Genomic DNA, 20,212 nt, shown 5'->3' on the forward strand with positions numbered 1-20,212 from the left:
AATCAAGGAGTCTTTTTAAAATTATGATTAATTTCTTGCTTACTTCTTTTAGGACTATATGATATTAGGAATTTTATTTTATTTATTTATTTTATTTAAATTTTTATACCGCCCTTCTCCCGAAGGACTCAGGGCGGTGTACAGCCAAAGATAAAAACAGCAAGTATACAAAGTTAAAATATCAATTTAAAATACCTATTCCACAATGGCCGAATTAAAACCGTCAAATTGACCTAACCTAAAATACCCCATATAAAATTACAAAGAATTAAAACTTTAAAATTTAGAATTTAAGAAATCAGTCCAATCCCGCTTGAATAAATAAATGAGTTTTTAATTCCCGGCGAAAGGCCCGAAGGTCAGATATTTGGCGCAAACTGGGGGGAAGGTCGTTCCAGAGCGTAGGTGCTCCAACAGAGAAGGCCCTCCCCCTGGGGGCCGCCAGCCGGCATTGCTTGGCGGGCGGCACCTGAGGAGACCCTCTCTGTGAGAGCGTACGGGTCGATGGGAGGCATAAGGTAACAGCAGGCGGTCCCGTAAGTACCCGGGCCCTAAGCCATGGAGCGCTTTAAAAGTGGTAACCAAAACCTTGAAGCGCACCCGAAAGACCACAGGTAGCCAGTGCAAACTGCGCAGGAGCGGTGTTACCCGGGAGCAACGAGGAGCTCCCTCGATCACCCGCGCAGCTGCATTTTGGACTAACTGGAGTCTCCGAGTGCACTTCAGGGGTAGCCCCATGTAGAGAGCATTGCAATAATCCAGGCGGGAAGTGACGAGAGCATGAGTGACCGTGCATAAGGCATCCCGGTCCAGAAAGGGACGCAACTGTCGGACCAGGCGAACCTGGTAAAAAGCTCTCCTGGAGACGGCCGCCAAATGATCTTCAAACGACAGCCGTCCATCCAGGAGAACACCCAAGTTGCGTACCCTCTCTGTTGGGGCCAGTGACTCGCCCCCAACAGACAGCTGCAGTTGCAGCTGACTGTACCGGGGTGCCGGCATCCACAGCCACTCCGTCTTGGATGGATTGAGTCTGAGTCTGTTTCTCCCCATCCAGACCTGTACGGCCTCCAGGCAACGAGACAGCAGTTCAACAGCTTCGTTGGGGTGGCCCGGGGTGGAAAAGTACAGCTGAGTGTCATCAGCGTACAGCTGATAACTCACTCCGAAGCCACTGATGACCTCGCTGGCGGCTTCATGTAGATGTTGAACAGGAGAGGCGAGAGAATCGACCCCTGAGGCACCCCACAAGTAAGGCGCCTCGCGGTCGATCTCTGCCCCCCTGTCAACACAGTCTGCGTCCGGTCAGAGAGATAGGAGGAGAACCACCGATAAACGGTGCCTCCCACTCCCAATCTCTCCAGCCAGCGCAGCAGGATACCATGGTCGATGGTATCAAAAGCCGATGAAAGATCCAGCAGGACCAGGGCAGAGGAACAACCCCTATCCCTGGCCCTCCAGAGGTCATCCACCAACGCGACCAAAGCTGTCTCCGTGCTGTACCCGGACCGGAAGCCGGACTGTAATGGGTCCAGATAGACGGCTTCATCCAGGTACTGGGGAAGCTGCCATGCCACCACACTCTCTACAACCTTCGCCACAAAGCGAAGGTTGGAGACTGGACGGTAGTTACCCAAAATAGCTGGGTCCAGGGAAGGCTTCTTGAGGAGGGGTCTCACCACCGCCTCTTTCAAGGCAGCGGGGAAAACCCCTTCCAACAAAGAAGCATTTATAATTCCCCGGAGCCAGCCTCGTGTCACCTCCTGAGTGGCCAGCATCAGCCAGGAGGGACACGGGTCCAGTAAACATGTAGTGGCATGTAACCTCCCCAGCAGCCTGTCCACGTCCTCGGGAGCCACAGAATCAAACTCATCCCAAACAACATCAACAAGACGTGTCTCAGTCATCCCATCCGGATCATCACAATCTTGGTCCAAACTATCCCGAAGCTGAGCGATTTTATCGTATAGATAACCACTAAACTCCTCAGCACGTCCCTGCAAGGGGCCATCCCGTCCCCCCTGGTGTAAAAGGGAATGGGTCACCCGAAACAGGGCAGCCGGGCGGTTATCTGCCGACGCAATGAGGGTGGAAACATAGGAACGCTTCGCAACCCTCATTGCCACTAGGTAGGCCTTCGAAAAAGACCTAACTAGTGTCCGATCAGCCTCGGAACGGCTGGACCTCCAGGTACTCTCTAGGTGTCTTCTCCGGCGTTTCATCTCTTTCAGCTCCTCAGAGAACCAAGGAGCCAATTGAGATCTACGCCGGGTCAGAGGCCGCAAAGGCATGACACAGTCCAAAGCCCCAGCCGCGGCCCGTTCCCAGGCCGCAACTAGTTCTTCAGTCGTGCCGTGGGCAAGATCATCAGGAAACGGCCCAAGCTCCGTCAGGAACCTCTCGGGGTCCATCAGGCTCCTGGGACGGAACCAACGCATTGGTTCCGTCTCCCTGCGGTGGTGAGCGGCGGTCTGAAAGTCTAGGCGGAGGAGAAAATGATCTGTCCATGACACCGGTGTCGTCACTAAATCCCCTAATACCAGATCATTAAACCACTGTCCAGAGATACAAATCAAGTCCAGTGTGGACCCCCCCGTGTGTGTAGGCCCATCAGTTACTTGGATCAGGTCCAAGGCCGTCATGGAAGCCTGGAACTCCTGAACCACCGTCGATGACAAGCCGGCCGATGGCAGATTGAAGTCCCCCATGACCAAAGTCTGGGGATCTCAATCGCCACCCCGGCAAGCACCTCAAGCAGCTCAGGCAGGGCTGTAGTCACGTAGCAAGGAGCCAGGTACGCGATCAACAGACCCATCTGATTCTTATGGCCCCACTTCACAAGAAGGGATTCACAACCGGCTATCTGAGGCACAGTGGACTCTCTCGGCTCAAGACTCTCTCTCATCACAACCGCCACCCTGCCACCCCTACCCTGGGCCCTTGGCTGATGGAATGCTCGGAAACCTGGTGGGCACAGTTCAACCAGGGGCAGACCCCCTTCTGCGCCCAACCAGGTCTCCGCAATGCCCATGAAGTCCGCGGACTCCCCCCGAATATGATCACAAATCAGGGGGGCCTTGTTAACCACGGACCGGGCATTGCACAACATCAGCCACAGGCCCGGGCCCTGAGGATCCTGACCTTCCGGGGAACGGGTAAGAACTGAGGGACCGGAGCACGTTATCGCTTTTAAACAGCGAGTCCGTGCTCCCGAAAAGTGATACGGTCCCTTGCTTCCGCCATATCTGCCCCTCCCACTTACCGTACAGATGGAACCAACATCTACGCCTGGAACGAATCCCTCACTCCCCTCCTTCGGACCGGATAAAACGCCATGGACAACTCCCGGGACTGGACTTACCCTCCCCGACGGGTTCCCCCCCCCACCCGTCGCTTCCCTCCCCCCCTTTAAAAAACCCTTATTAAAAAACCTATCTACAAAACCCCAAAGATTCTTCTTCCTCGCATGCCACCTCTCCGGGTCCCAAGACCCCTCGTTAAGGCAGGCCCTCGATAACACAGAGGGCCATTCCTGCGAGGCGGGGGAACCTCGCAGTCGGAGAAGGTCAGCCGACGAATATTTCATGCAAGAAAATAAATAACAGTGGGAAAAGGTGATTCCCTAGCCGTTTGATGGTATCGCGGCCTACGGACAAGTCAGGACATTCGCAGTACCAAGGCCATAGGCTGGTGGGGGCAATAGTCAAGATGGAATTCGGCTGATGGATTCTGCCATTTAATGCCGCCCCTAATGGGTGCAGCAAAAATTTTTGCCCACCGATGTCGCCCATGATCCGGTCCGGGCCGTCCAAAATTGATGCCATAAATATTGGAAGCAGGAAAAAAAAGTTTCAGCCGCAGATGTTAAATGATGGTATACATAAAAGTCAGCTAAAAGTCAAAAATTCCACCTGCATGAGCTATCCGTGTCCAACACCGCTAGTATCAGTGCCGCTGGTACAGATATGGGAGATAGTCTAGCCGCCAGCTACTGATGACAAATGCGGCCATAACCGCCGACAGATGGAAGGAGACGTAGGTGACCATACCGCTGAACAGTGCCGCTAGAAGACAGAGCGGCAAACTTCCAGCCGCTGATGACAAGTGCGGCCGGCCGCAGTAAACCACGATCCAATCCGTCCATTTTTAACGAGTGCCGCTCCGCGCCCCTCCAAAATGGCCAGTGCCATCCACCATCTGCCAATTGCCGCCGATGGTATCAATGCCGCCAGGGGTATCTAAGCGGCTGATGTCAATGCCGCTATGCGATAACCGTCGCTGGCCAACGTTGCCCGCCTGTGTCCGGAGCTGCCGCCCATGTCCTAAGCGGCTACCAGGCCGCCGGGCTGCAAAAAACGCAATCCGGTCTTTCCAGCGGGCGCCGCACTCAGCGCCCACCAAAATGACCGCTGGCAGCCGTCCACCGCTCGAAAACGTCGCCCGCCAATGTCCTGGGCGGCCGCCAATGTCCTGAGCGGCTGCCAGGCCGCCGGGCCGCAAAAATGCAAACCGGCCTTTCCAGCGGGTGCCGCACTCCACGCCCACCAAAATGGCCGCTGGCAGCCGTCCGCCGCTCAACACCGCTCGCCCATATCACCAGCCTCGTTCCCGGCAGCCGAGGGTCTAGAACGACCCTAAAAGATCTCCTTCGGCTGCCGGGGAGATGTTCTGCAAAGCGGTGAGCACAGATGGCTCAAAAACCGCATCCAGGCATCGCGGCCGGGAAAAAACGCCGCCCCACCGCCTGCATGACTGCTAGGACGCCGCCATTCCCGCGCATGCGTAAAGAAGAGGGGATGGGGTAGAGCATCCAGAGGAATAAATATTTTTCCCCAGGAGGAAATAAATTACTAGCAAAAATTAACTGAATAAGAACCTAACACCAAAATTGACTTTTAGCTACTATTTCATGTGGCATATTTTCAAATAAGCTGTTAAATGCTCAATTCTGTCCTGAATTATTTTTGCTATCAGAGTCTAGTAAGTTTTGATTCAATATTTTCAAGGTTAAATGTACTATATCAAAGTAAAAACAAAACTGAATCCTGAACAGCAAAAGACTTAAGACTTTTTAATAATTTAACAGCGGTAGGAGCTAAAGAAATCTCTCTCCAGCTAGCCAGTTAATGTGTTGACGGTTTTGAAAGTCCATGCTTGTAACTTTGCAGAGAAATTTGGAGAAAAATAATCTGGGACTCATATTTTAATGTTGTTAGACAGACTGTCTTTGGTGTCTCTTTTTTTCTTTTTTCCATAATCACTTCCTTTGTTTCTATAATGTGGAAGAAACTGAAAGCCACCTCTTTTGTAGAGTATTTGTTGCTTTGTTCAGTCAAAGAAACTATGGTGTCACTGATGTCATGGATTATCTAATAGATGGGAAAATCTGTGCTAAACCCACCTTCCCTATGATCCTGTGATTGAGTCATAGAGGCATAGCTTAGTTTTGACCGATTGTGTCACTATAAAAATAATTTTATAAGAAAGCTTTCTATGGAAAATAGCATTTGAATACCTTATTTTGGGATTTGGATTTCTCAGCATGAAATGCTTTAGGAAGCACAGTTATGCCCTAACAGAAGTTACTGTTCTAGATTGATGTTGACACTTCCCTCTTCTCTCCAAGCCTTCTACTACAGTTCTGCTATTCCCTAAAATGCTGTGCTGCTGTTCTTTGGGAATTAGCTGATGGTCTAGATCAGGGGTCACCAACCTATTGGACCTTAGGAACCACTAAATTCATAATTTTAAATCCTGCGGACCACTGATACGAATTTTTTTTAAAGATAAATGGTATTTCGTGCAATATAAAAAATATAAATAATTTTTCTGCGAACCACCAAAATTTTCTCACTCACCACCAGTGGGCGATGGACCACCAGTTGGTGACTGCTGATCTACATAAATTTGATTGACCCAGAAATTTTTACATGCTTTTTAAAAATGTTCTAAGCAACTGAATAATTATCAGTTATACCACCATTCATAAAACTAACATTTAATATAGTGTTAACTTTATGAATGGTGGTATGACACATTAAAACTTAATATCATTTTTAATATATACGCTCAGATTTTTATGACAAAAGAAATTCTACTTATGCCATCTATGTCATTGGGAGTATTTTCATTTATCAACTACATTTGGATTATAATGTTCTCTTTCTGTCAATTGCGACTATCTAACCAGTGAGCTATTTTCACAGGTAATCCAGGGTACAGGTAATCCTTGACTGATGACAACAATTGGGCCCAAAATTTATGTTGCTAAGTGAAAAATTTATTAAGTGAGTTTTGCCCTGTTTTATGACTTTTCTTGCCACAGCTGTTAAATGAATCATTGCAGTTATTAAGTTAATAAACCAGTTGTTAAGTGAATCTGTTCTGTAACCACAAAATTTTTATTTCAAAAATTATTAGAACTGATAAGAGTCACACACAGAGATTTGCATGCATATAGCATGATCAGGTAGTTTAGGCACATACATCTCTGCTCACAAACATTAAAAAGTTTGATACTTTATTTTTGCTTGGCAAACAGCGGTGTTACTATACATATAATACATAATGCCATGCCATATGTGCATCATCTGTTTGGGCTCTGTCAGTCTCTATTGTGTATGCGTTGTTTTTCAGTTTGTCTCATATACACAGAGTACTCTGTTATGTTGGAAGTTGGGTGGAGTAGAGTTGAATTTCCTAAAAGGAAGTGGCCAGATAAGTCCAGATTTTTATTCTGAATATTTTTTCTAAATGAGACTATGAAAATAGAACGTTATCTGGCTTCACTTTGCTAGTGTAACATTAAGAAAAGAAGTAAACTGGCAAAGAGCTAGGTGGAAAATTGCATTTCACGACACAGAACAAATATGTTGATAAACCCTTCAAAGTGGAATGAAAATACATTTTCATGTTTGTTTTTTAAGGAGCTAAAAGGTTACCAACTCATGGATAATTACCATTTTTTTCATCAAGAGACACTACAATAGTTACTGGTAATTAAAACAAGGTTTATAAAAATCAAAATATTTAACATTTCATTCAGCTCTTTTATGAAGAAGACTCATTACAACTCAACTGGTATGTATATTTAGTTGACTTCTGATATTTGCCTCTAATACTGATTTTAAAAACTTTTTTTATTATATTCTTCAGTTTGCAGTTAATTTAAAAGTTATTTATATATAGACAGCTTTTGAGAATCATACCAAACCATTGCAATTTGTGAGCATTTTAAAAATATACTATAGGGACTGTGAAATTATTCAGTGTCCTTAAAATATATTTTCCTCAGAATGCATGTAATATATCTTAAGAGTTTTGTTCCTTTGGGCTTTTTTTTCCCTTCAAATTTTAGGTGACTCTTCTTTTCTCAACTCTTTTTTTAAAAAAACAACAAACATCAAGCTTATTTTTCTAAGGTCATTACATTTTATTTTATTTTCTGTGTCTTCACTCTTTGTTTTCCAAACAGTACTTCTGGAATTCAGCCTCCCAAAATCTTTCAGCGTGAATCTGATTTATTTTAACTCTCTTCTACGTAATTCTAGGCACTTGCTAATTTTGAGGGAGGTTGTTTCTAGTTGTATTTTAGTTGATTTAAAGTAGTAGTAATTTATTATATTAATACAATAAAACATATTGTTACCTGTTATTAAAGTGTATGTATATTCGAAAGCATACACATAGTACGTTTTAATAAAAGCTTCTATTGTTCTTTATGGTAACTTCAAAATGTGATAAAACAAGCTGCCAGAAAAAGGGTAATACACACATACACACACACACAAAATGTGTGGTGTGTGTGTATAAAACTGTCATGGAGTTGAACCAACTCATAGAAAGGTACAGTGTTTAAGTATGTAGAAGAAGGCCGGCTAGTGTTGAATATGTAAAGTTATGCGTTGTATGGAGTTAAATATGTAGGAAAACTGGTAATTTGAGACCTTTACTTTTTGTTCTTCTGATTGTATTTCTTGCATATACTTAAGAACGTAGCTGTATCTGAACATCTTATCACAATTGTTTTTGACATAACTTGAAATGATTGAATTATTCAATTTTATATTATTGTAATACAAGAAGCTTCCAGCAGGAATGAATAAAATCCTTGGAAAAGTTTGACTCCTGCCGCAAATTTTTGTTTTTATTTTAATAGATTTGGGGCAATATGTGTTCAGTACTTCCTCAAAGTATTTGTCAAAGTGTAGATTTGTAGCACTGTTTGATTAATGAAAAATATAAATATCTCTCTATTTGATAAAAATAACAAGTTAAATAATTTGGCTAATAGATCCTAGGTAAGTTTCAAATATTTTTCATTTATGGAACTGTAGTGAGTATTTCTATTAAACAAATTAAAAATAAAACGAAAAATAAAACGAAAATCTGAAGTTGACAATGTGTTTTATATTAATAAGTCTTATAAAAACAATATGTGAATTATATCATAGTATCATTTCCAACCGAGCTAATAAAGGTCAATTCATATGTCAGCTGACTTCTTTATAAGAACATAAGTGGAACCATATGGAACCTCCTCTATACTTCTTTTAAAAAGTATAAAAATCTATAAGGGTAATAGGAGGGAGAATTATTTTTAAAGAGTCAGTAGCAGTTTGTGAAAACACTAAAGTTTTCTTCAAATACACCTATTTCTTGCTGCAGATTAAAAGGCCATTTATGACCATTAATTTTTAAAACTGTAATATTTTTTCTCTTGTAATAGCAACTAAGATTTCAACTAGAATAGCATAACACATAATATGTGTGCTGTCTCTGTATAAGTGAATTAAGTGTGGGGTAATCACTATGTCAAAATAACAACTTTTCTTATCACATAACAGAAGCTTAGTACTATATTATTGCAGCTGGTCCTAATTATAAGGAGACTGCTAAACTCTTGTTGCTTGGCAAAATTTCCCCAAATTTGTAGTCTCAGATCAGGCCTGAGAATGACTCATGCTACTCTTTGTCAAACCTTCATGGAGATTGAAGCACCTGCAGCATTTCTAGGTAATTTGGTTTAAAGTTACTAGCATTCAACAGTATCTCCTATTATCTTTCCATCTGAAAGTAGGATGAGTCAGCCTTCTATTTGAAGATTCCTATGGTACTCAGTACCACTGAGACTAGTGTTTGACCTTATCTATTTATCTGAAATCTGTGTCCAATGAAAATAGTTCTGGTATAAAATGCAGAGGAAACCTTATCTATGGCCACTTAAAAAAATCAAATAATTATCATGACTACTTTTCATAAAAGCTGTTGCAAAATAGGAATAAATGGCTTTGGACTAAACAGTAAAATGAAAAGACAGTCTTTAGGGAATTATTTCCTACAAGTGAATTGTATCTAAGTTAACTGGGTGTTAAAGAAGGTACATAATATTATATTTGAAGACTTTATAGTTAATGAAGAATTATCTTGTTATAAGAAGTAAAGGGTTTTTGGCACATGCATTTTCACTTCTCAAAGGTTGAAAGTCCTGTGAATTATATCCATACTGAATTTACAAGAGATTAGATAATCAAGTGTAATTTGGTATTCTCTAGTTTAAAATTTAAAGTTTCATTCTGAAAATAAAAAGACAATTAAAAGTTTGATTGATATAGAATCTAGATATAATTTTGGTGTTATTGTGTGAGAACACTAATACTGCCCTTGTCCTTCAAAAACGTAGCTTTCTATTATGTCCCTTAATATAAACTGAAGTTTTTATGTGCCTTTCACAGTTTGAGTTTGTGTTTGAAGATAAAGTTTGGATTTAATATTAAACTTCGTTACTTACAAATAGGGACCTGCCAAGATTTCTGCATCAGTTAATTTTAGATGAACAAATGGGTAACTACACAAATAAAGAAATCTTGTTTCATGAAAGGATCCTTTATATCTAAATTACGCTGCAATTATACTTCTCCCTATCCACAATTGAATTTTTCCAAATATTTTCATGGCACTTCCTTTCTACTCTCCAGTCTCCTCAAAGCACATTAAAGCAGACCATCCAATAATTCACTCTGTTGAACTCAGAATCCTGAGAATGCACTGAGAACACAATGAGTGAGTTCCTCCTGCTCAACAATGGGAACCTGCAAATAACATCTTTAAATCATTTACCCACCCCCACAAAAAATACCCTTCAACTTCACTCGAGAGGAAATGAAATGTTTAATGTGCTTTTCAGGACATAGTGAGGTGTTTTTGTATAAAATCTGACTATACTAAATTGAATCTGCTTCACTACCAAGCTGTCCCTGCTTTTGTACTTAAAAAATCTGAAATAGAAGCGAGTAGATAATAACATTTAAACAAAATGCATACATTCTAGACTGTGAGAACTGTAACTTAGCGTAAAGATCCACATTGTTCTCTGTTACAAATTGCAAATTGTTAAAATTGAAAACCTATTAAGGCTACTACCATTCAAGCTGAACGTATTTGCCTGGTTCTGGAATCTTTAACTGTTCTTGTTCCTTAAGTACATTCTTAAGGCAGAAAAAAATATTCCTTGAAACGTAAGGATAGTTATGTAACAAGTCTTGCATAGAAGGAGCATTTTAATCAGAAGTATTAGTAAACAAATTAGGTCCAGCCTTTAGGTATAAAAAGGAGGCCCTTCTCTGCTGTTGCTCCTGCCCTTTGGAACATCTTGCCCCCAATGTGAAATTGGCCCCAACCCTCCTATTCTTTCGTAAGGGCCTAAAGAACTGGCTCTGCAAGTTGGCCTGGGGCCCCAATGGAGGAAGAGCACAGTGGAGGTGGTTGATGAGTAACAGCAGATCCCACCTTCTCCCCATTCCACCCTCGACCTCCCCACATGTCCTTAGATTTTAATATTTGTTTAATTTATTTATATTTTCATGGAGATATAATTTTATTACTGTAAGCCACTCAGAGTTACCTTATGGTAAGATGGGCGGCCAATAATTTTTATAAATGAATAAATAAATAAATGGTTGTGCTATTTGGAACACGAAATTATTTGAAAAATAGAAAGGAAAACACAGAATAGTGAATCAAAATTAAAGTAACAAACTTAGTGAAACTGTTTCTATTGCTTGGCTATTATCTAAATTTCATCATCATTCATTTCAGAGGAAAAGATTAACAAAGACTACCATCTTCCTTCTTCTTCCAACATTGCTGTTGTTCCTCCCTTCTTTCCTCTTTGAGCATTGCCTTCAGTTTTATAGAATATTGAGGATAATTAAGAGCCAGCCCTTTGGAGAACATTTAGTGTTGCTTTATCCAGTTAAGAAAAATAAAAATTCTATTAATATGCTGTGTGTCACCAGCAAGTCAGAAATTATGTAGTGTCTAATTTTACTTTATACCTTACAGGGGAAGACAGATTCATGTTCTCCAATTGGGTCACAATTCAAAGAAGATTATTGGGAGAAATAGTTTTTCTTGGCGGTAGTGGTGATGGTGAAACAAAATATGAATTATCTCTTCATTATCTCAGAATACTTGCCTACTACTTTTGAGTCTATTTTTGTGCTATATTAAAACCAAGAAATTTGTCAATTTGTTGAAGTAATCAAACTACCCTCCCTCCCCCTACCCCAAAAGGAAAAGAAAAGAAGAGACTCAATCAACTGCCACTTAATGAGTTTTCTCATTCCTCCAAGAGAGAAGGAGGAATCAGCAAATCTCATTTCAATTCAAACAAGCATTGTTTTTAATGGCCTGGTGAAAGGAGTGAACCTCAGAAACTGCAAGGACAGGTAAAACAAGAGTTTTCCCAAAACAGACCACTTACAAACATCACTGTTGCAAAATAATGTAGTTGTCCCTCTTTTTTTTTTTTTTAGCTTGGATTATATCTAGATCTATCAGTTTTGGGCTGTAAAACAGCAGCAGTAGCAGAGAAATAGGTGAAACTTTAATGGTTTACTGTTGTCAGCCCAGATCTAGTAGTCATAGTAACTTCACAACTGAGATGGAAGTGAATCAGTTTACTACCAAACTCCTCAATGACAATATAATCATAGAGTTCTGGAGCTGCTTTGGAAATGAGAGAGTCCTCACATAAAAGTGCTTGATATTTGATATCCGCATTCTTATACGAGTAAATAAAGACTATATTTCAGCTGTGTTGTTCAGGTTTTACTTTTAACATGCTTTGAGGGAAAACATTTCATGGTAAGAGATTACAATTATTTAAAACAGCATATAATATAATTAGACTGTTTCCTTTTACCAAAGATGTATATTTGCATTCCCTCTCTGGTTGTGAATTTTTTGGTAATCTTGAATAAGATTAATTATGATGATAAAAGGGAACTGTCTGTACCACCTGGAAAAGACGGCTGCATTTTTGAGGAATAAAGCCAAGAAATGTTTCCTGTTTTTCAGGGACCTAAAATAGGACACCAGATCTTTACAGGAACTTTGATGAGTCCTTGGCTACTATCCATCAAGGAAGAGAGCTTAGTTATTTTACTTTTTATGGCTAAATGTATATTTTGAAACAATAGGCTACAGTCATGCCACTTTAAAATCTAGCAGTACTGCTGGAACGTTCATGCTAAATTGAAGGTAGGCATTTAATAAAATTCTTTAGGATCCTAACTCATCTATTTTGTCCCTTTAGTGCTCTAATTTTCCACTTTCTGCACATAATAGTGTAATAGATTTACTGGTTAGGGAAAGTTAAGAAAGCTGTGCATAGAATTCTGAAATTTCTCCATCTGGAAGTAGCAATCAGGCAACAGCAGCAATACGAAGTAGAGCATTATATTAAATAAAGTGAATAATTCAGAGCCATAAGGTGTTTTGATTTAACATGTTCTATGAAACTATTAACAGTAAGTGGGAAAAGTAGGAATGATAAAGTTACACAGTTGTAGAGCAGGAGTGTCAAATCATGTCGACACAGCATCACGTGATGTAATTGGGACTTTTTTTCGCCCTTCGCTAAACCGGGCATGGGCATGACCAGCATCTGGCTTACGGGCCAGGAGTTTGACAGCCCTGTTGTAAAGGGTACGAAATGAAGATAGACTCAGTTGAGAATGTTATCAGCCTGATTTTTTTGTTTTTGTTTTAGATTATTTGTCTTCTTTCCTTTTCTTTTCATATAAGACCCATTTTTGCTTTTCTGTGTTCTTTCAAACATTTTAGAAATTTGCCTGTGAATTGCCAGTATCTGTGCATCTATGAATTATGTGAAAACATTTTCCCATATGTACTTAATGAAAAGTTTACCTCACATTTTTGTACTTACTCTTGCTGTAATTCTATTTACATAGGAAAACAATATAGCCCTTCCCGGGTTAAGAACATTCGAGTTACAGACAACTCATACTTTCAGATGGTCTGCCTATTGCTAAAATGGCAGAGATGAGGTTCTCCATCCTTGAGCTGAAAAACTGTTAAAGTTATGCAATGTTTTCATAAATTGCTGAAGCTATCCGTTTTTAATATAGAGCTTGTTTTCAGCAGTTCATAAAAACATTGCATGGCTTCAGGGTTTAACAGCTTGAGAAAGGAGAAAATTGTCTGCCATTTGTAATAATAGGTAATCTATTCATAAATACAATTTCCAAACTTACATGCAAATATAAATTAAAGAGAGACTTAGGAGCACATATTCTTAACTCAGGGACTGCGTATACTAATGTTCTTTAATTCCTGGGCCATAGATTCACAGCACATTAACTGATTGTTTATCCCTCCATAAACAAATCTTATTTATATTTTAACATTTCTCCTATTACACCATTTATACTGCAACTTTATCATTTTGCAGCATTCTTATGTGATTTATTGCTTTCCTTTCATTTACTTTTTCTTGGACGTTGATATTTGTAGCATTTGTTTCAGTTCTACTTTTTGATATCAGTTTTATTCCTTTACAAATGTAACATCTACTTCCACCATGATTTACTTTCATTCCATTGTTTAGCAGCTTAGATTTAATTCCATCCATTCTCCTGGAGGCTTCTTGTGTAACCCTTTTCATCCGCTTAAAAAACATATTTTCTTTTGTATAAAAATCAGTCTAAATTGTCCCTGTCTCTTTTAATTTCAATCATTGTTTCCTCTCCTTCATAACGTTCTGTACAAATACCTCTACACCAGAATTCTCAACTATTAGTTCCCAAAAAAAGTTGAAAACAAATTTGAGGGAGATGGGAATTCTTCACTTCCCTTGGATAAGATGACATTTGGGATTGATTGATTGATTGAGAAAATTTATATTGCAGTCTATTCGTACACAGCAACTCAAGGTGGTCTATATGAACATAAAAACATCATACGTTGCCTCCCCACTCTAGTGGGTCGGGTAGATGTGACCAGCAAGAGACTGTCCCTCAGTGACAAACAGCACCTTGAATTGCACCCGGAAGCAAATCAGCAACAAGTATAGCTCTTGCAGGAAAGAGATACATGTGCACACCAAGGTCTGCACAAAACCATGCGGGCCGCTGCATTTTTCCAAGCAAAGTAGCAGGAAAAACTGGAGAGTTATATGGCAGTTGGATGTGTCAACATTACTGAACCTGGTTTCAGCAGAGAGATGTTTATAGAAAGGCTACAATCACAATGTTAAATGTGTTACATCTGGTAGCTGAAGATGGGGGTCAGAGAGAATACATACCTGCTTAGAACTCTGAATGCTGGTGCGATCCTGCCAGAATTTTTGTGCCATGAACACTAATATGGTAGATCTTAAAAGGAAAATATAGATTTGTTAGTATACTATAGAATGTAGTATATTCAAAAGACTTCAAATACAGTTACTTATCTTGGTTATAACTCGATAGAGAAACAATCCCAGAAGACATTTAAATGGTGAAAATACTGCAAAGTGATAACTTTGTGCCTGTTTCAGACTTTATCAACTGATTTTGCTGATCTGTGTAGCTCAGATGCAAATAAAGGCTCAGTTATTACTTTAAAACAAACTGTTTTGACTAATTGGCATTTGTTTTTATTTGTGAATCGTTGGGAAAGAGCTTGTCCTAATCGGAATTAACCAAATCAGCATCTGTGGTAGCTATACAGTAAATTCAACCAGCTGTGGGTTATAAGCAGCATTTTTGAGGATTTGGACACAGTTTTAATAACTAGACTTAACTTTCAAATTAACATTAAATTGTGATGGAGTATTTTCAGAGAAATCCAATTGCACCAGCATTTGCATGAAGTGCATATTCCCTTGTTTTCAGATTTATGGATCAGAAATTGAGCTTTGTGACTTTTTTTTTTTTTTTGAAAGGGGATTTCTCCACGTCGGTGAGAAATGGCAGTCAGGCAAGGGTTTGACCCGTCTGTCAAGCTTGGAGGACTGAGTCTGCAGAATCTTTTAACCCCCACCTCTTTCTGTTGGGCTCCAGTTTTTTGACTCGGTCCCAAGCTGGACAGACGTGTCTTTTGTTCTCTTTGCCCAATTTAGCCTTGGGTTTTCAACAATCTCCAAAACTCGCCGTTCCAGCATGAAGGACTGTTAGTCCGACCCCGCTGAGGGCTGCAGAGCGGCATCGGACTGTCGGCCATCAGCTTCTGACTTAGTAGACTCCCCTGACATCGGAGTCTTCGGCAGGCTCCCCGGCATTTATCCACCGGGTGGAGCCCTTTAGCTGCGTTTTACAGCTGAGCAGCTTTTGCTGGGGCGCTCGATCTCACCGCGCTACCTCGGATCGGACTGTTTCTCAGCTTTCAGCTGCTGCTCTCTGCAACACATTGACCGGCTAACCATGCATATTCCCCATGAGTCACTGGCTGATGCGGAAGGGGGAAAAAACAGATCAACACGCGTGCACTCTAGTGCCCGAAGCTCAGCCTCTACAGCAGCCTAGGGCTCATAATAAGCGCCATTTCTTCTTTGGCACGAAAAGCTGAGGCGCCATTTTGACATTGTATTATTGGCCGGGTGGCCTAGCGATATTCTGAGATCCTTGGGTTTTTTGCCTAATTCGGCTCTTGTTGTCCCAACTGCCTTCTGTCACTTGATTGATTGGCCAAGTATCAAGTGCATTTTCTGCACCAATAACTCGCTGGGCAGTATCTATTCAAAGGATATCTAAGATGGCGGATGCCAGGCGGCATCCTTCACATCAAGCTTTCTCCCACTCTAGCTGCCATGATAATCCTGTAGAGGGCACATATGGGTCCTCACAGACTTCCAAACGTAACAGAAGACCTGATCCCAACCTGTCTAAATCCACCAAGGAGGAGAAAAGATGTCACAAAGCCCTTGACAGAGCTTTTTTAAAGGCTTAATCCCAGGCCAAACCAAGCCCCACTCTCAAACTCCTCTTCAGCAGGACAAAACGGGGCATCCTAATCAGATTTCACATCCCCTCTTAATGAGGTCTCTGTTTCTCAACAAATAATCCTTACGGCTTTACCTCCAGAGCTTCACCTTCTATGTCTCTGGGCAGCTCACATTTCAGGGACAGCAAATATTTGGGCGGATGCTCTCAGCTGCCATCGACTAGATGATGCCGAGTGGAGCCTATCTCCTGCCCTATTTCTGGAAATATTTCGTCGATACGATACTTCAGTTGTGGATCTATTTGCGACGGTAACCAACCATCAATTTCCCAGGTTTTTTACCAGGTTCCCTTCACCGGGAGCAGAAGCGGTGGATGCCCTATGGTCTTCGTGGCCTCCAGGTCTCCTTTACGCATTTCCACCACTTCCACTGATCCCCAAGGTGATCTGAGAATCATTCATGATAAATGATAGTTATAAGGAAAGCTGAAATATAACAGAGTTGCATAGTATATAAGCCAAGTATGTGAAGAGTAAACACCTGTTCTTTTGCTGCTCAAATTAAATTTAAGGTTTGTTACACCTTGGAAGTTAATTAAAACCTGGAAGTTAATTAAAATAGACTTTATCCTTACAAGCAGGTTTCAAAGAAATATTTCCTTGTTAGATTATTGTTTTAAAAACTGGCAGCTACATACTATTGAAAAATTATCTCAATAAGTAATTATATAGTTTTTTAATCATTTTTTCATTTGTTCCTCTGAGTATCTCATCCAGCTCTGTTATTTCCAAGTAAAAACCATATAGTTTAGCCTCTTTTTCATATCTTACAAGTATTAAGTTAGAAGAAGAACAGGTAAACAAAACAATGATAGTCTAAGAATTTACAATTGAGTTAGACAAATGGCAGCAAATATGGGAAAGAAATTATAAATTAACCGTGTCCACAGCATATAAAGAAAATCAATACAAAATGTTCTAGAAATGGCACATGACACCTGAAAAATTGGCAAAAATGTTTAAAGATAAATCAGCTAAATGCTAGAAATGCCATCAGATACCAGGATCATATTATCATATGTGGTGGACGTGTCCAGAAGCAAGGAACTAAAATTAGAACATGGCTAGAAGAAATGATACAACAGCGTATTGATTTAAAACCTGAACTGTTCCTATTGGGTATCTTACCAGAGAAATATAGTGAAGAGAATACTTATTTGATTATACATATTGTAACTTCAGCAAGAATTGTATTTGCGCAAAATTGAAAAGCGGAGAAAATCCCTTTAGAGGGAGAAGTAATTTAGAAAATATTGGAATGTGCAGAAATGAATAGATTAACATTGGTAATTAAAGAAAAGAAAGAATTTGAGTATTTTAAAGTATGGGGCAATTATATCAACGGTTAGAGAAGATATATATATATATAAATTTAGATAATTGATGGATTAGAATAAACATAAATTTGGGAAGAATGATGTAACAATCTAAATGAAAATATAAAGGTATGATAGAAATATAATATGAAAATGATGGAGGAGGGAGTAGAAGACACAAAATATGCACTCAGATGAAACACTGAATGATTAAGGATGTATTATTTGTTTGTATGTTTGTTTAAAAGAAATAAAAAACTTTTATTTAAGAAAGAGAAAAATCATCTGCCTTCTACTTCAGCATTGTTGAAGAAACAATTGGAAGAGACAACATCTCTAAACATGTTTTGTTTTTGTTTTTTGCCATCAGCAGGGTGTTCTTTGAATATATTGAAGGAGGGTAATAACCAAAAAAACTGAATGAAACTGAAGTCTCAGCAATAATTAGCATCTACTGTGTTTTGTGATATTGGATGCATACTGACAACAGATGCAGAATTAAATGTGAATAGACTAGAATGGCCAGAAGCTTCACTATAGGGAATGCAGATGACCAGAATGCTAAATTTGGATAAATGTTTTCAGGTTTTGGACATAGTATGTCTTAGTTGAGCCAAGGCCACTGCAAAATAATATGAGACAGCAAGAGAGACATGACTGGCTATTTTCCAAAAATAATATTACATATAAGAACTTGCTCTAAATGTAAAGATACATTTTGTCACTCCACCAAAGTACTACCCAATCTTTGTACTCAAATATGCAAATACATGTCAAATCTATAATCATATAGATATAAGCACTATAGACTTTGAACAAAGTATTTCCTCAAACGCTCACTATAGCAAGAGGAACAATACCAGGGTCCCTAAAAGCTTAGATGTGCTAATTGTGCTAATTGAACACTATTTCTTTTCTGGAGATGAGGCTAACAGCTTGTTTTTCTATGCACTTCTTTTAAACATAGTTCTAGGACAGATGGTGTCTATCAAGCTCCACAATTTCTAGATAGTATTGATATAATTGCAATTGTTTTGGGGTTAATTATGCAGCTGCCTAGGTTACTTTGGAAGAACAACTTAAGGTCTTCTGGTTTTTCAAGCCACAGTTTCTTGATCTTGAGATTAGGGTTTCATGTATTGTGTGATTGTATTCTTTCCCTGCAGGCATTTTCTGGGTGAGAATTATAGTTTGATGCTGTGGTGGTTGTAATATCACATGGGATTCTACACTACCCTCCTGTGCTGTTTATATCTGCATGAAGTTGCTGGAAAAGACAAGAATGCATAATTGTGTTCATACAGATTAGCCATCTATGTGCAAGCAGTACTCTTTTGAATTGGGGCCAGTAATAATCAGACCCAGATTAGTAATAGGCTGGAAGATAGTAATACAGAGTACAACACAGAAAAGTTAACAATATTAAGGAAGCAGTGCTGAATTAAAAAAGCATATTTAGGCAGATCCTACAGTGGCAACTGCATACTTGTAAAATCTGATCTGTACTCCCCAGCACCTAATATACAGAGTTTGTTTTACTTTTTGTTTGTTTTGTTCTAGACAGCACATAAAGGTATATATATATTAATACACCATATTTGAGAGAGCTCTTCCATGTTGCCAGTCGTGAAAGAGCTAGATGGAGGACAGATATATCCTGGGTCTATGAGTCAAAGGTCAACAGAGAATCCTGTGTTGCATAGGAAGGTAAGATGAAGGAAGGATCTAGTCACATCAAATATAAATGGTGCAGTTTTTAATTTTGGTATTGCAGTCAATGACTAAAGAAAGATCTAAATCTTTTTATAAATATTCTAAGTAAAGAACATACATAAATCTTCTTCCTAACTAATTTAGTACCTATTGTGGAATGCATGTTAGAAGCAAGCTTCAGGTTTCAACTTTTCATCTGTAATCAAAATATAGTATTCTTAATTTTAGCTTATGGCTTCATCTTCAATTTGTCTTTAATGAAAGATGGAGGAGTGGTTTCTTTGCTAAAGGAATAATTTATTACTTTATTTGACAAACATTCTTTTTTTAAAAACTGCCCCTATTAGTGTTAATAGTTTACCAAAAACATTCTGCTGATTTCCTGACTTTTTCCCCCTCTGAATTTTCTAGCCATTTTGGAGAAATCATTTTTTTAAATATTAGGTAAAGGTAAAAGTTCCCCTTGTATATATGTACTAGTCATTCCTGACTCTAGGGGGCAGTGCTCATCTCTGTTTCAAAGCCGAAGAGCCAGCGCTGTCCGAAGATGTCTCTGTGGTCATGTGGCCAGCATGACTAAACACCAAAGGCGCACAGAACGCCGTTACCTTCCCACCAAAGGTGGCCCCTATTTTTATACTTGCATTTTTTATGCATTTTTTATTTCGAACTGCTAGGTTCGGAGAAGCTGAAACAAGTAACAGGAGCTCACTCCATTACGCGGCACTAGGGATTCGAACCGCTGAACTGCCGACCTTTTGATCAACAAGCTCAGCCTTAGCCACTGAGCCACTGTGTCCCTATTTTTAAACATTACTAGGGATCAAAAAAAGTAAGCCTTCCTTCATCATGTGTTGCCTTCATGGTATGAACTGCACTTATCCACAGACCCATTT

The 20,212-nt window shown here is 39.9% G+C and overlaps 1 protein-coding gene across 3 annotated transcripts in view; it reads left to right on the top strand.

Moving 5' to 3' along the window:
• Positions 1-20,212, top strand: part of MCC (MCC regulator of WNT signaling pathway) — a 236,033-nt gene that overhangs the window by 101,698 nt on the left and 114,123 nt on the right. The window contains exon 1 of one of the 3 annotated variants that reach the window (XM_058166082.1): positions 6,777-7,080. The exons of the other annotated variants lie outside the window; for them this stretch is intronic. The gene's annotated coding sequence lies outside the window, so the exon portion shown is untranslated. Of the gene's footprint in view, positions 1-6,776; positions 7,081-20,212 lie in introns of those variants that run through there. 3 annotated transcript variants of the gene reach the window in all.

Source organism: Ahaetulla prasina, chromosome 2, assembly GCF_028640845.1.
Source record: "Ahaetulla prasina isolate Xishuangbanna chromosome 2, ASM2864084v1, whole genome shotgun sequence".
NCBI classification, from domain to species: Eukaryota; Metazoa; Chordata; class Lepidosauria; order Squamata; family Colubridae; genus Ahaetulla; species Ahaetulla prasina.